Raw genomic sequence first — 12,163 nt, 5'->3', positions numbered from 1 at the left:
ATAAGGAGTCTTGTTCAATCCTTTGCGAAGATAGAGCCGATTGGATGCATGACATGCGGTGTTGATGGCTTCGGCCCAAAAGTTGTACGGAGACTTGAACTCCGCCATCATGGTCCTTGCCGCATCCATCAACGTCCGGTTCTTCCTCTCCGCAACACCATTTTGTTGAGGGGTATAAGGTGCCGCATATTGATGCTTGATCCCCTCATCACTAAGAAACTCATCCAGGGTGTAGTTCTTGAACTCGGTGCCGTTGTCGGTTCTTATTGTCAAGATCTTTGCATCATGTTGACATTGAGCTTCATTTGCAAAGTTGATGACGGTTTGTTGGGTCTCACTCTTCCTCTTGAAGAAGTATACCAAAGTGTATCTTGAATAATCATCCACAATCACCAAGCAATACTTTCTTCCTCCAAGACTATCAAAAGATGGAGGCCCGAAGAGATCCATGTGAAGGAGCTCCAAGGGTCTCTTTGAGTAGATGATGGTTGAAGGAGGGTGAGCCTTTTCATGAAGCTTTCCTTCGATACAAGCACTGCAAGCACGATCTTTGGCAAAACTAACATTTGTTAGTCCACGGACATGGTCCCCCTTGAGAAGACTTTGCAAAGATCTCATATTGACGTGGGCTAAACGGCGATGCCAAAGCCATCCGACGTCAACTTTAGCCATTAGGCATGTCGCGGTCTTAGTGGGTTGCTCCGAAAAGTTAACCACATAGAGGCCGTTCCCGACATGCCCAACAAAGGCTACTTTAAGAGTCTTGCTCCACAAGAGGGCCACGGTATCAATAGCAAAGAATGTAGCAAAGCCCATGAGTGCAAGTTGACGAACGGAAAGTAAATTGAATGCAAGGGACTCAACAAGAATGACTTTCTCGATCGTTAGATCATGAGAAATGACAACCTTGCCGAGACCCAATACCTTAGAGTGTGATGCATCACCCCACTCGACATTGGTGGGCATAGATGGAATCTCTTGCATGTCCACCACCAAGTCCTTGCTCCCGGTCATATGATTTGTTGCTCCACTATCGAGCAACCATGATCCCCCACCGGAAGCAAACACCTACACGAGATCAATGCTTGGTTTTAGGTACCCATTTAGTAATGGGTCCTTTGATGTTAGTAACAAGGGTCTTGGGAACCCAAATAGACCATTCAATGTACTCATAAGAAGAACCAACAAATCTAGCATAAACATGTCCATCACTAGCACGGCACAACACATATGAAGGGTTAAAGTCGCCGGCTTTGTTTGAGGAAATGCTTTTTCCCTTTTGGACCTCAACTTCCTTCACTTTCTCCTTCTTCTTCTTGGAAGCACCCTCTCCCTCTTTCACGAATGTTTGTTTGAGGGGAGGAGGACGATTGGCCTTGTTGTTGTTCTTCTTCTTGCTCTTGGACTTGGGTGCAAACCCAATTCCTTCTTTGGCCACAACTTCCTTTTGATTGCTCAAAAGGTCGTTGAGGTTTTTCTCACCTTGAATGCAAGTCACAAGGCCTTTCTCAAGTTGATCCTTCAACTTGGCATTTTCCTCCACAAGATGCACATGCTCACAACAAGGGTTAGTAGCACATGCATTATCAATTAATACCATATGAGGAAAGGTGGCCTTTTCCTTGATTAGCTTAACTTGGAGTTGAGCATGAGACTCTTTGAGGCTAGCATGAGTACCCTTCAAGACCTTGTGGGCCTTGTAAAGTATCTCAAACTCCTCTTTGAGTCTAGCATGATCAACCCCAAGTTTAGCCTTCTCGGAGGTTAGCACACGAGACATGACAAGAGCATGATCAAGATCTTTCTTTAACTTAGCATGGTCATCATTGTGTGACTCCTCAAGAGTCAAACGATGCACACGCTCTTCCTCAAGAGCATTAAAGAGATCCGATATCTCATCGGCATAGTCACGACTATGACCTTCCATCTTGGAGATGGTTTGTTCATGAGCCTCGATCATGTCATTGGCCTCACCAAGTTGTTCCAAGAGAGCAACAAAGTGCTTCTTGGACTTTCCCTTGAGCTTACTCATAAAAGACTCAAATTCATTCACTTCCTCATTAGACTCAACATGTCCATCAATGCAATCCTCCACGGAGGGATTAGTAATGATGGTGGTTGTGATGTTGGGGGTTACCTTGTTTGAAGCCTTAGCCATGAGGCATCTAGCGGTGATGTTTTCGTTGGGTGATTCGAAGAGAGACACCCGGGGAGTAGCAATGGCAATGGATGCCATGGCCATTGCTTCTTCATTCTCATCATCATCGTCATCCTCTTGGTATTCTTCTTGAACCACCAACCCACGAGTGGGAGTCTTCTTGGCGAAGTTGTTCTTGTTGGGGAAGGACTTGGGTTTGTCTTTCCGAATGAACTTGCCACCATTGTCTTCCCGCTTCTCGTAAGGACAATCCGCAACGAAATGGCTCACATTGCCACAGTTGAAGAAAGTTCTAACTCGTTGATTGCCCTTGACGCCACTTGAGTTGTTCTTGTTGAAGTTGGGTCTTGAGCTCTTCTTGCTCCAAAATTGTCTTGAAGCAAGGGCCATGTGCTCATGGTAGTCAAACTTGGTGTCTTCGGGGTTGCTTTCCTCATCTTCCACTTCTTCCTCTTCTTCCACAATAACCTTGGCCTTCAAAGCAAGGTTAGGCTTCTTTGCTCTTTGAGAATGGAGCACCGCATTGTCGGCAGTCTTGTCCAAGATGCTCATTGCCACGAACTCATCGAACACTTCACTTGAGGTCATGGTGTGGAAGTCCGGTCGTTGACGAATGACGGAGGACATGGCTTTGTTGTAGGGCATCATGGCCTTGAGGAACTTCCGCTTGATCCAATTGTCATCCGTGTCCTTGCTTCCATGGTCTCGAAGTGCCACCGCGAGTTTGGTCACTCTTCGAAAGAGCGCACGAGGTTCTTCATCTTCTTTCATTGCAAACTCATCGGCTTCATCTTGCACCACTTCATAGTTGGACCGTTGAATGCTAGCACTTCCACGATAGAGACCCTCGACACATTTCCATGCTTCTTTAGCCACGACATGGGGTCTAAGGTGAGGGACATCTACGGGAAGGATTGCATCTTGGATGATGAAGAGAGCACTCTCATTGAATTGATTGTCCACGGCTTCTCGAGGGGTGAAGTTGCTTGGGTCATGAGAATAAAAACCTTCTTCAATGATTCTCCAAAGGTTAGTGTTCACATGTTTCAAATGACGCTTAAAGCGATAGACCCAATTATCAAAATCTTCATGTTTCTCATATTTAGGAGGTGGACCGGCATGATTCAAATGAGTGGAGGGGATAGGCCCTCCATAAACCGGGGGTTCCACATGGGCAAAGATGCCGGTGCCATTTCTACCACTAGTAGAAGGACTCTTTTCATTGTTAGCTTCCCCCTTGTCGGAGATAGCATCCGTCACCTTGTTAGTAGGATCACCCACTTTCATAGGCGCGGTAGATAGTTTAAGTCCCTCTAGGAAATCATTAAACATGCTTTTAACCTCGGCTGTCATGGAGGTTTTCAATGTGTCTAAAGCCACACTGAACTCCTCACGAGAGACCGAGGTTCCCCCTTCGGTCGAAGATGAGATGGGATTCACACCGGAGTGTTCCTCCGCACCATCGTTGGTGTCAACCATACTCTTCGGACGGCAAAGTCCTTAATAAAGAGACGAGGCTCTGATACCAATTGAAAGGATCGATATGGTTGACTAGAGGGGGGGTGAATAGGCAACTAACAATTTTTAAGATTTTCTTTACCAAATTAAACTTTGCAACAAATAGGTTGTCTAGATATGCAACTAAGTGAGCAACCTATATGATGCAATATCAACTAGCACGCAAGCAAACAAGAGACGTAACAATAAGTAAGCTTGCGAAAGTAAAGGCACGAAATAACCAAGAGTGGAGCCGGTGGAGACGAGGATGTGTTACCGGAGTTCCTTCCTTTTAAGGGGAAGTACGTCTCCATTAGAGTGGTGTGGAGGCACAATGCTCCCCAAGAAGCCACTAGGGCCACCGTATTCTCCTCACGCCCTCACACGATGCGAGATGCCGTGATTCCACTATTGGTGCCCTTGAAGGCGGCGACCGAACCTTTACAAGCAAGGTTGGGGCAATCTCCACAACAATCGGAGGCTCCCAACAACAACAACACCACGAAGCTTCACCACAATGGAGTATGGCTTCGAGGTGACCTCAACCGTCTAGGGTGCTCAACACCCAAGAGTAACAAGATCCGCAAGGGATAAGTGGGGGGAATCAAATATCCTTTGGTGGAAGTGTAATCGGGCCCTTGTCACCCAATCCCGAGCAAATCAACAAGTTTGATTGGCTAGGGAGAGAGATCGGGCTAAAATGGAGCTTGGAGCAACAATGGAGCTTAGAGGTGGAAGAGGTAGTCAACTAGAGGTAGAAGACATCCCTTATATAGTCGTGGAAAAAATCCAACCGTTATCCACAAGTTCTGCCCACGACTCACGGTACTACCGCTCCAAGGAAGCGGTACTAACGCGACGCCGCACGGTACTACCGTGGAGGACCACGGTACTACCGTGGCAACTGCACAGGCCGGAACAAGCCTGGCGAAGGAGCAGTACTACCGCTTGCGCGGTACTACCGCTCCCCCTTGCGGTACTACCGCAAGGCAGGAGGGTCACGGCCTGGGAAGGGCGCGGATGAAATAAATTACATCCATGCCTACTTCCGCAGAAACTAGGGTGGTGCAAAAACCCGACGCGGTACTACCGCCTGCGAGGCGCGGTACTACCGTGGTCGGCGCGGATGTAAAAAATTACATCCGCGCCTACTACCGCGACACAGCGGTACTAGGCCGAAGGGCCACGGTACTACGACTCCAAGGGAGCGGTACTACCGTGGGACCCCGCGGTACTACCGCGCTGGACGAGCGGTACTACCATGGGGGCGTGGATGTAAAAAATTACATCCGCCCCTACTACCGCACCGGAGCGGCACTAGGCCAGGGTGCCACGGTACTACCGCACCAAAGGGGCGGTACTACCGTGAGGGGCGAGGATGTAAAAAATTACATCCGCCCCTACTACCGCACCGGAGCGGCACTAGGCCTGGGTGCCGCGGTACTACCGCACCAAGGGGGCGGTACTACCGTGACGCGCCGCGGTACTACCGCTTGTACCTGCGGTACTACCGCAAGTACAGCAGTAGTCGCCAGTTTTCCACACAACCAAGATAACGACGGGTAGCTCCAAAGTGTAAGGAAAGGAGGGACAAGTGTACGTGTGATTCCACCCTACCTTTCCGACGCGGACCCCCTCTTAATAGTACGGCTCTCCTACGACTCAACTCCACCAAAGAGAAACGTAGAACAATGCCAGCTTCAACAGTCTTCGAGGGGCACCGAATCGTCTTGTGCCTAATGATGAAGTATCTGAGGGACTCAAGGCACACGATTAGTCCGCACGAGCATTGTCATCAATCACCAAAACACTTAGGGATAAATATGCCCTTACAGAAAGTAATTGGTTTTAGCATCCAATCTCGGGGTTCCGCTAGGGTGGACCGTGCGGCACGTACTTTAGCGGGTGCCGCACTATTGTTCCGTATTATTGCATGAAGTGAGTTTACTGTTTTGACTTCTTGTGGGAAAGTCTTTTGTTTTCCGGCGCTCTGCTGGTGGGGTTCGTCGTCATCCTCGCTTGGCGCATCGAGCCCCTTGTGTTTGGTGTTGAGTCGGCCGGACTGTTTGAAGACCCAACAATCTCGGTGGGTGTGGTTTGCAGGCTTCCCGGTGGTACAGTGGATTTGACATATCCGATCCAAAATTTTGTTTAGGTTGGATAGCTCGTCACTGTTGTCCTCAAGAGGCAGTGTTTTGTTGTTCAGCCGCGAGCTTTTGAATCCGGCGTTGACCGCCGTTTTCTTTGGGCTCTTTTCTTTATTTCGGCGTTGGTCCTTTCTGCGCCGTGATTTTCCGTTTCCATCTCTGATCTCGGATGTACTCGGGTCATTGGTGCTGCATCTTGCTAGCCAGCTATCTTCCCCCGCGCAAAAGCGGGTCATGAGGTTTGTTAGCGCGACCATTGTTCTTGGCTTTTCCTGGCCGAGGTGTCTGGCGAGCCATTCGTCTCAGACGTTATGTTTAAAAGCTGCTAAGGCTTCGGTCTCCGGACAGTCGACTATTTTGTTCTTTTTGGTGAGGAACCTGTTCCAGAATTTGCGCGCTGACTCTCCGGGCTGTTGGGTTATGTGACTTAAATCGTCTGCATCCGGAGGGCGGACATAAGTCCCCTGAAAATTTGCTCTAAACGCGTCCTCGAGCTCTTCCCAACTTCCAATGGTATTTTCTGGGAGGCTTTTGAGCCAATGCCGAGCTGGCCCTTTGAGCTTGAGGGGCAGATATTTTATGGCGTGGAGGTCGTCTCCTCTAGCCATATGTATGTGCAGGATGTAATCCTCAATCCAGACTCCGGGTCTGTTGTTCCGTCGTATGCCTCTATGTTTACGGGCTTGAACCCTGTTGGAAATTCATGATCCAGTACCTCGTCGGTGAAATATAGTGGGTGTGTGGCGCCCCTGTATTTAGGTGTGCCGTTGTCTTCGAACACTCGGCGTGTTGTGTTGCTTCCTGGGGCCCTCTTCTTTGGCCCATAAATGGACCTGACCGGGCCATCTGTTTTGCGAGGATCATGTGCCGGCTTGTGTGCAGCGCCGCTTGTCGCTCTTGGCCTGTCATCTGGTCGTCTATCCGGCCAGGCGGCCTCTTTGCGTTTTGACTGTGGGGGCTCTACGGCCTCCTCGTCGAATTCGGGCAGCAGCTTGCGCTTCGGGTAGCTCTTTGTTTGGTGGCTGTTGCCATATTTGTCCGCGGTCTTGAGTACTTTGCTCCACCTCATTCTGAGTATGTCTTTCGCTGTTTTGAGCTTCCGTTTCTGCTTCTTCAAACTTCTTGCAGTGGCGATAAGCCTTTTGTGAAGGTTCTTATGCTCCGGTGATGTGTCCGGCGTAAGATCGTCTGGACTGTTGTTTTCGCCGGGGATGGGTTGATTATCCGATTTATCCTGTTTGGATGGTTGCTTGGTTGCATGTTCGTCGCCCACTGGTTTGATATGCTCTATGGCTGGGTCATTATGAGTGTTGTTGTTATCGAGGCGGGACTTGGGGCGGCGCTTGCGTCGCCGTTTTGGTTGTTTTTCGGGGGAATTATCCTTCGCCGCATCCCGTTGTTCCTCGTTATCGCTCCCTTTTGGGGTGTCCACCATATATACATCATGAGTTGAGGTGGCCTTCCAGTCCTCGGTAGGCGCTGGTTCTTGGTCGTCTCCGGCGTCGTCATCCATACCGTCGATGTCTGCGGAGTCGTAGTCTAGCATGTCGGTTAAATCGTCGACAGTGGCTACAAAGTGGGTGGTGGGTGGGTTTTGAATTTCTTCGTCCTCCGCATCCCAACCATCCTGACCGCAGTCCGGCCAGGGCTCTCCTGATAAGGAGAGATGCTTTAGCGAATTTAGGATGTCGCCAAAGGGTGAGTGCTGAAAGATGTCCGCGGCGGTGAACTCCATGATCGGCACCCAATCGGATTCGATTGGTAGGGGCGCAGGAGGTTCGGAGTCCGGCAAGGAGTCCGGTACCTCAGAGTCACAAGCTTTACGAGGGACAAGGTCAGTGTTCGGCTCCATCGCCGTAGAGATTGTAGCTCCCGAGGCGGTGTCCAGCCACCTGTCCCCGATCTGCACGGTCGGCTCCGAACTAGGGGTTGGAGCGGACTCATGTGCGGCCTCCAGGGCACTGTCCAGAGGCAGAGCTAAATCATGCCCATCGTGACAGTGCGGTGCGCTCGGCTGTGGCTCGAATCCATCGAAGATCAGGTCTCCGCGGATGTCGGCCGTGAAGTTTAGGCTTCCAAATCTGACCTGACGGCCAGGGGCGTAGCTTTCGATCTGCTCCATATGGCCAAGCGAATTGGCCCGCAGTGCAAAGCCGCCGGACACGAAGATCTGTCCGGGGAGAAAAGTCTCACCCTGGACTGCGTTGTTGTTGATGATCGAAGGAGCCATCAAGCCTATCGGTGACAACACAGAGGAACTCTCAATGAAAGCACCAATGTCGGTGTCAAAACCGGCGGATCTCGGGTAGGGGGTCCCGAACTGTGCGTCTAGGCGGATGGTAACAGGAGACAAGGGACACGATGTTTTTACCCAGGTTCGGGCCCTCTCGATGGAGGTAAAACCCTTCTCCTGCTTGATTGATATTGATGATATGGGTAGTACAAGAGTGGATCTACCACGAGATCAAGGAGGGTAAACCCTAGAAGCTAGCCTATGGTATGATTGTTGTAATGGTTATTCGTCCTACGGAAAAAAACCCTCCGGTTTATATAGACACCGGAGAGGGCTAGGGTTACACAGAGTCGGTTACAATGGTAGGAGATCTACATATCCGTATTGCCAAGCTTGCCTTCCACACCAAGTAAAGTCCCATCCGGACACGGGACGAAGTCTTCAATCTTGTATCTTCATAGTCTTGGAGTCCGGCCGATGATGATAGTCCGGCTATCCGGACACCCCCTAGTCCAGGACTCCCTCACCCGTAAATTAGGGCAAAGGGTGTCCGGCCGGTGGCTCGATTTGGCGTCGTTCTGATCGACCAAAGAACCATCGGCAACTCATCAATCCAGCGCCTTCCGCTCTTGTGCAGCCTGTCAAAGATCTTCGTCCTCAGGCCACGTAGTACCTCAACATTTGTCCTCTCTGCTTGGCCGTTGCTCCGTGGGTGTGCCATGGAGGCAAAAAGATCTTGCTATAGAGGTCTTCAATATACTGCATGGAGGTGTGGCTCGTGAACTGCGTGCCGTTGTCAGTGATGATTCTGTTCGGCACACCAAAGTGGCAAACTATCCCCTTGAAGAATTTGACGGCTGACTATGCGGTCACCTTCTTCACTGCTTACACCTCCGGCCACTTTGTGAACTTGTTGATTGCAACGTACAATTACTCAAATCCCCCGACGGTGCGGGGAAAGGGCCCAGTATGTCGAGCCCCCGGACCGAGAATGGCCAGGAGAGAGGGATTGTCTGCAAGGCTTGGGCTAGCTGATGAAGCTTCTTCGAATGGAACTGGCACGCTTCACACTTGGTTACTAGTGCCGCCGCATCCTGGAGGACAGTGGCCCAGAAGAAACCTTGCCAGAAATCCTTGCCAGAAAGCCTTGCCGGCAAGGGCCCTTGACCCTATGTGGGAGCCTCATATGCCTCCATGTATCTCCGCCAACAGCTGCAGTCCTTCCTCCCGGGAGATGCACTTCAATTTCACTCCATTTTTCGGTCTTTTCCTGTATAGAACGTTGTCAATGAACTGGTACAGAGTAGACCAGCGGGCTACTTTCTCTGCTTCCTCCTGCTCCTCAGGAAGCTCCCCTATTTGGAGGAACCAGACGGTATGCTGTGCCCATGCCGGAGCCTGTAGCTCGACGGCAAGGACCAAAGGCATTTCTTCCACCGCGGGAACGGTTGCCTCCGCGGCAAGGGCTTGGGGCCCCGCCGGAGTCGGTTGTTCCATGGCAGGCTCGGTGTCCATGGCAACTCCTTCACTGATGGCTCAGGGGTGCTCGGTAGGGAAGTACTTGTCGGGGTCGGTCTTCCTTCACTTATTCTGCTCTGTTGATGGCTCAACGGATGGTTGAGTTAATTGAAGCACAAAGGTACCTGGTTCCACAGGTAGCTTGAGGGCAGCGCGCTTTGACAGGTAATCGGTGATGTCATTCTCCACTCGGGGGACGTGCTCTGCCTGTATACCGACGAAACGCTCCTCCAGCTTCCTCACTTCCTCCACGCAGGCTTCCATCAACGGGCTCTGATAATCCTTGTTGATCTGCCTGACGACAAGCTGCGAATCGCCCCTTACGATGAGCTTCTTGACTCCGAGGTCTGCCGCAATCCTGAGACCGGCAAGCAATCCCTCATGCTCTATGGTGTTGTTCGTCGACATCTCCCTGGGAAAGTGCATTTGGATCACGTACTTGAGGTGCTCTCCGGTGGGTGCGACGAGAAGCACACCAGCACCGGCACCTTGTAGCGAAAAAGCCCTATCAAAGTACATAATCTAGTTGCGACTCGTTTCCTTTCCGGGGAGAGTGGTCTCCTGGACCTCTTTGTAGGGCGTCGAGGTCCATTCAGCAACGAACTCCACCAAGACTCTGCTCTGAATCGTCGAGGTGCTTTTGAACTTCAAACCAAAACTTGACAGCTCCAAGGCCCATTCCACAATCCTTCCCGTTCCATCTGGGTTATGCAGTATCCGTTGCAATGGAAGACGGGTGACGACGATGCTCTCATGTGCTTGGAAGTAATGACGCAGCTTCCTCAAAGCCATAAGGAGGCCGAAGAGCAATTTTTGCACACCAGAGTACCTCGGCCTAGCCCCCTACAGAATGGAGCTGACGAAGTAAACCGGGTGCTGCACCATTTTCTTCTTCTGCACCGCCTCACCTAGCTGCACGGGCCCTATCGCACTAGTGTCAATCCTTGCTGGGGACTCAGTCTTGCCGGGACCGAGCCCTGCCGGGAAGGGTTCTAGCTTGCCACCCGTGACCCTGCCGCTGCTACCGCCTCTTCGTCGACCTTCCTTTGTGCTACCAACGTGGCGCTAACCACTTGATTTGTTGCCGCTAGGTACAGCAGCAATGGTTCTTGTGGCTTAGGCGCAACTAGCACTGTGGTAGAGGAGATGTATTTCTTCAAATCCTGCAGTGCTGCTTCGGCCTCTGGGGTCCACTCCATTGGGCCCGCCTTCTTCAAGATCTTGAAAAGGGGAAGGGCATGCTCGGCGGATTTGGAGATGAATCGGCTCATGGCGGCAACACAGCCAGTGAGCCGACGCACGTCCCTAATCCGCTTAGGAGCCTCAATCTGCTCGATGGCCTTGATCTTGCCTGGGTTTGCCTCAATCCCACGCTGCGACACAAAGAACCCGAGAAGCTTGCCGGACGGGACACCAAAGACACACTTCTCAGGGTTCAGATTGAGGTTGATCTTGCGCAGGTTTGCAAACGTTTCCTCCAGTCTTGCACAAGTGTTGCTTTGTCCTTGGTTTTGACCACTATGTCATCCATATAAGCTTCCATATTTCTATGTAGCTGGGGCTCAAAACCAATTTGGACTGCTCTTGCAAAGGTCGAGCTAGCACTCTTCAGCCCGAAAGGCATCCGTAAAAAGCAATACGTACCATATGGGGTGATGAATGATGTCTTCTCCTCATCTTCTCTTATCATGAAGATCTGATGGTACCCTGAGTAGGCGTTGAGGAATGATAGCAGTTCACACCCGGCCGTGGAGTCAACAATCTGGTCGATGCGCGGTAACGGAAAAGGATCTTTCGGACAAGCTTTATTAATATCTATGTAGTCGATACACAGCCTCCACTTTCCGTTCGCCTTGCGCACGACTACCGGATTCGCCAGTCACGTGTGGTGGAGCACCCCTCTTACCAACCCTGCCGCCTCTAGCTTCGTGATCTCTTCCGTGATGAACTCCTGCCTCTCCAGAGCTTGCTTTCTGACCTTCTGCTTGACGGGCCGTGCATGAGGACAGACAGCAAGATGGTGCTCAATCACTTCCCTGGGAACGCTGGGGATGTCGGATGCTTGCCATGCAAATGCATCGACATTCGCCCATAGGAAAGTGACAAGCTCGCTTTCCTATTTGCCATCGAGGGTGGAGCTTATGGTGAAAGCTCCTCCCATGCCGTCCTCCTTGACGGACACCTTCTTGGTCTCTGGTGGTGCAGCTCTGGACTTCTTGCTCTTGTCGGTGGAGCTCTCTGGCACATCCTCGACGGGAGCGCAACACCCCGAAGAGGTGCGCTTGCTGGAGTGGGTGCGAGGGGTCTCACCTATCTTCTTTCCTCCAGGGGATTCAGCGGCAGGAGCAAGCGCCTTGGCGGCAGCTCCCGCAACTGCCTCCCAGTAGAGTTGGTCAGCGCATATCAGCGCATCCTTCTTGTCGGAGGGGACGGTGATGATGTTCATCAGCCCGGGCATCTTCAGCATGTTGTAGGCGTAATGGGAAGCCGCCATGAACTTGGCCAGTGTCGGCGGCCGAGGATCCCGTTGTAGGGAAACGGGATCTCGGTCACATCAAAGACAATCCTCTCCGTCCTGTAATTCAACTCGTCCAAATGTCATGGGCAGTG

The sequence above is a fragment of the Triticum dicoccoides genome, chromosome 3B (genome assembly GCF_002162155.2).
Source record: "Triticum dicoccoides isolate Atlit2015 ecotype Zavitan chromosome 3B, WEW_v2.0, whole genome shotgun sequence".
In the NCBI taxonomy this organism is placed as follows: Eukaryota; Viridiplantae; Streptophyta; class Magnoliopsida; order Poales; family Poaceae; genus Triticum; species Triticum dicoccoides.
Note: the sequence above shows the minus strand (reverse complement) of the source record.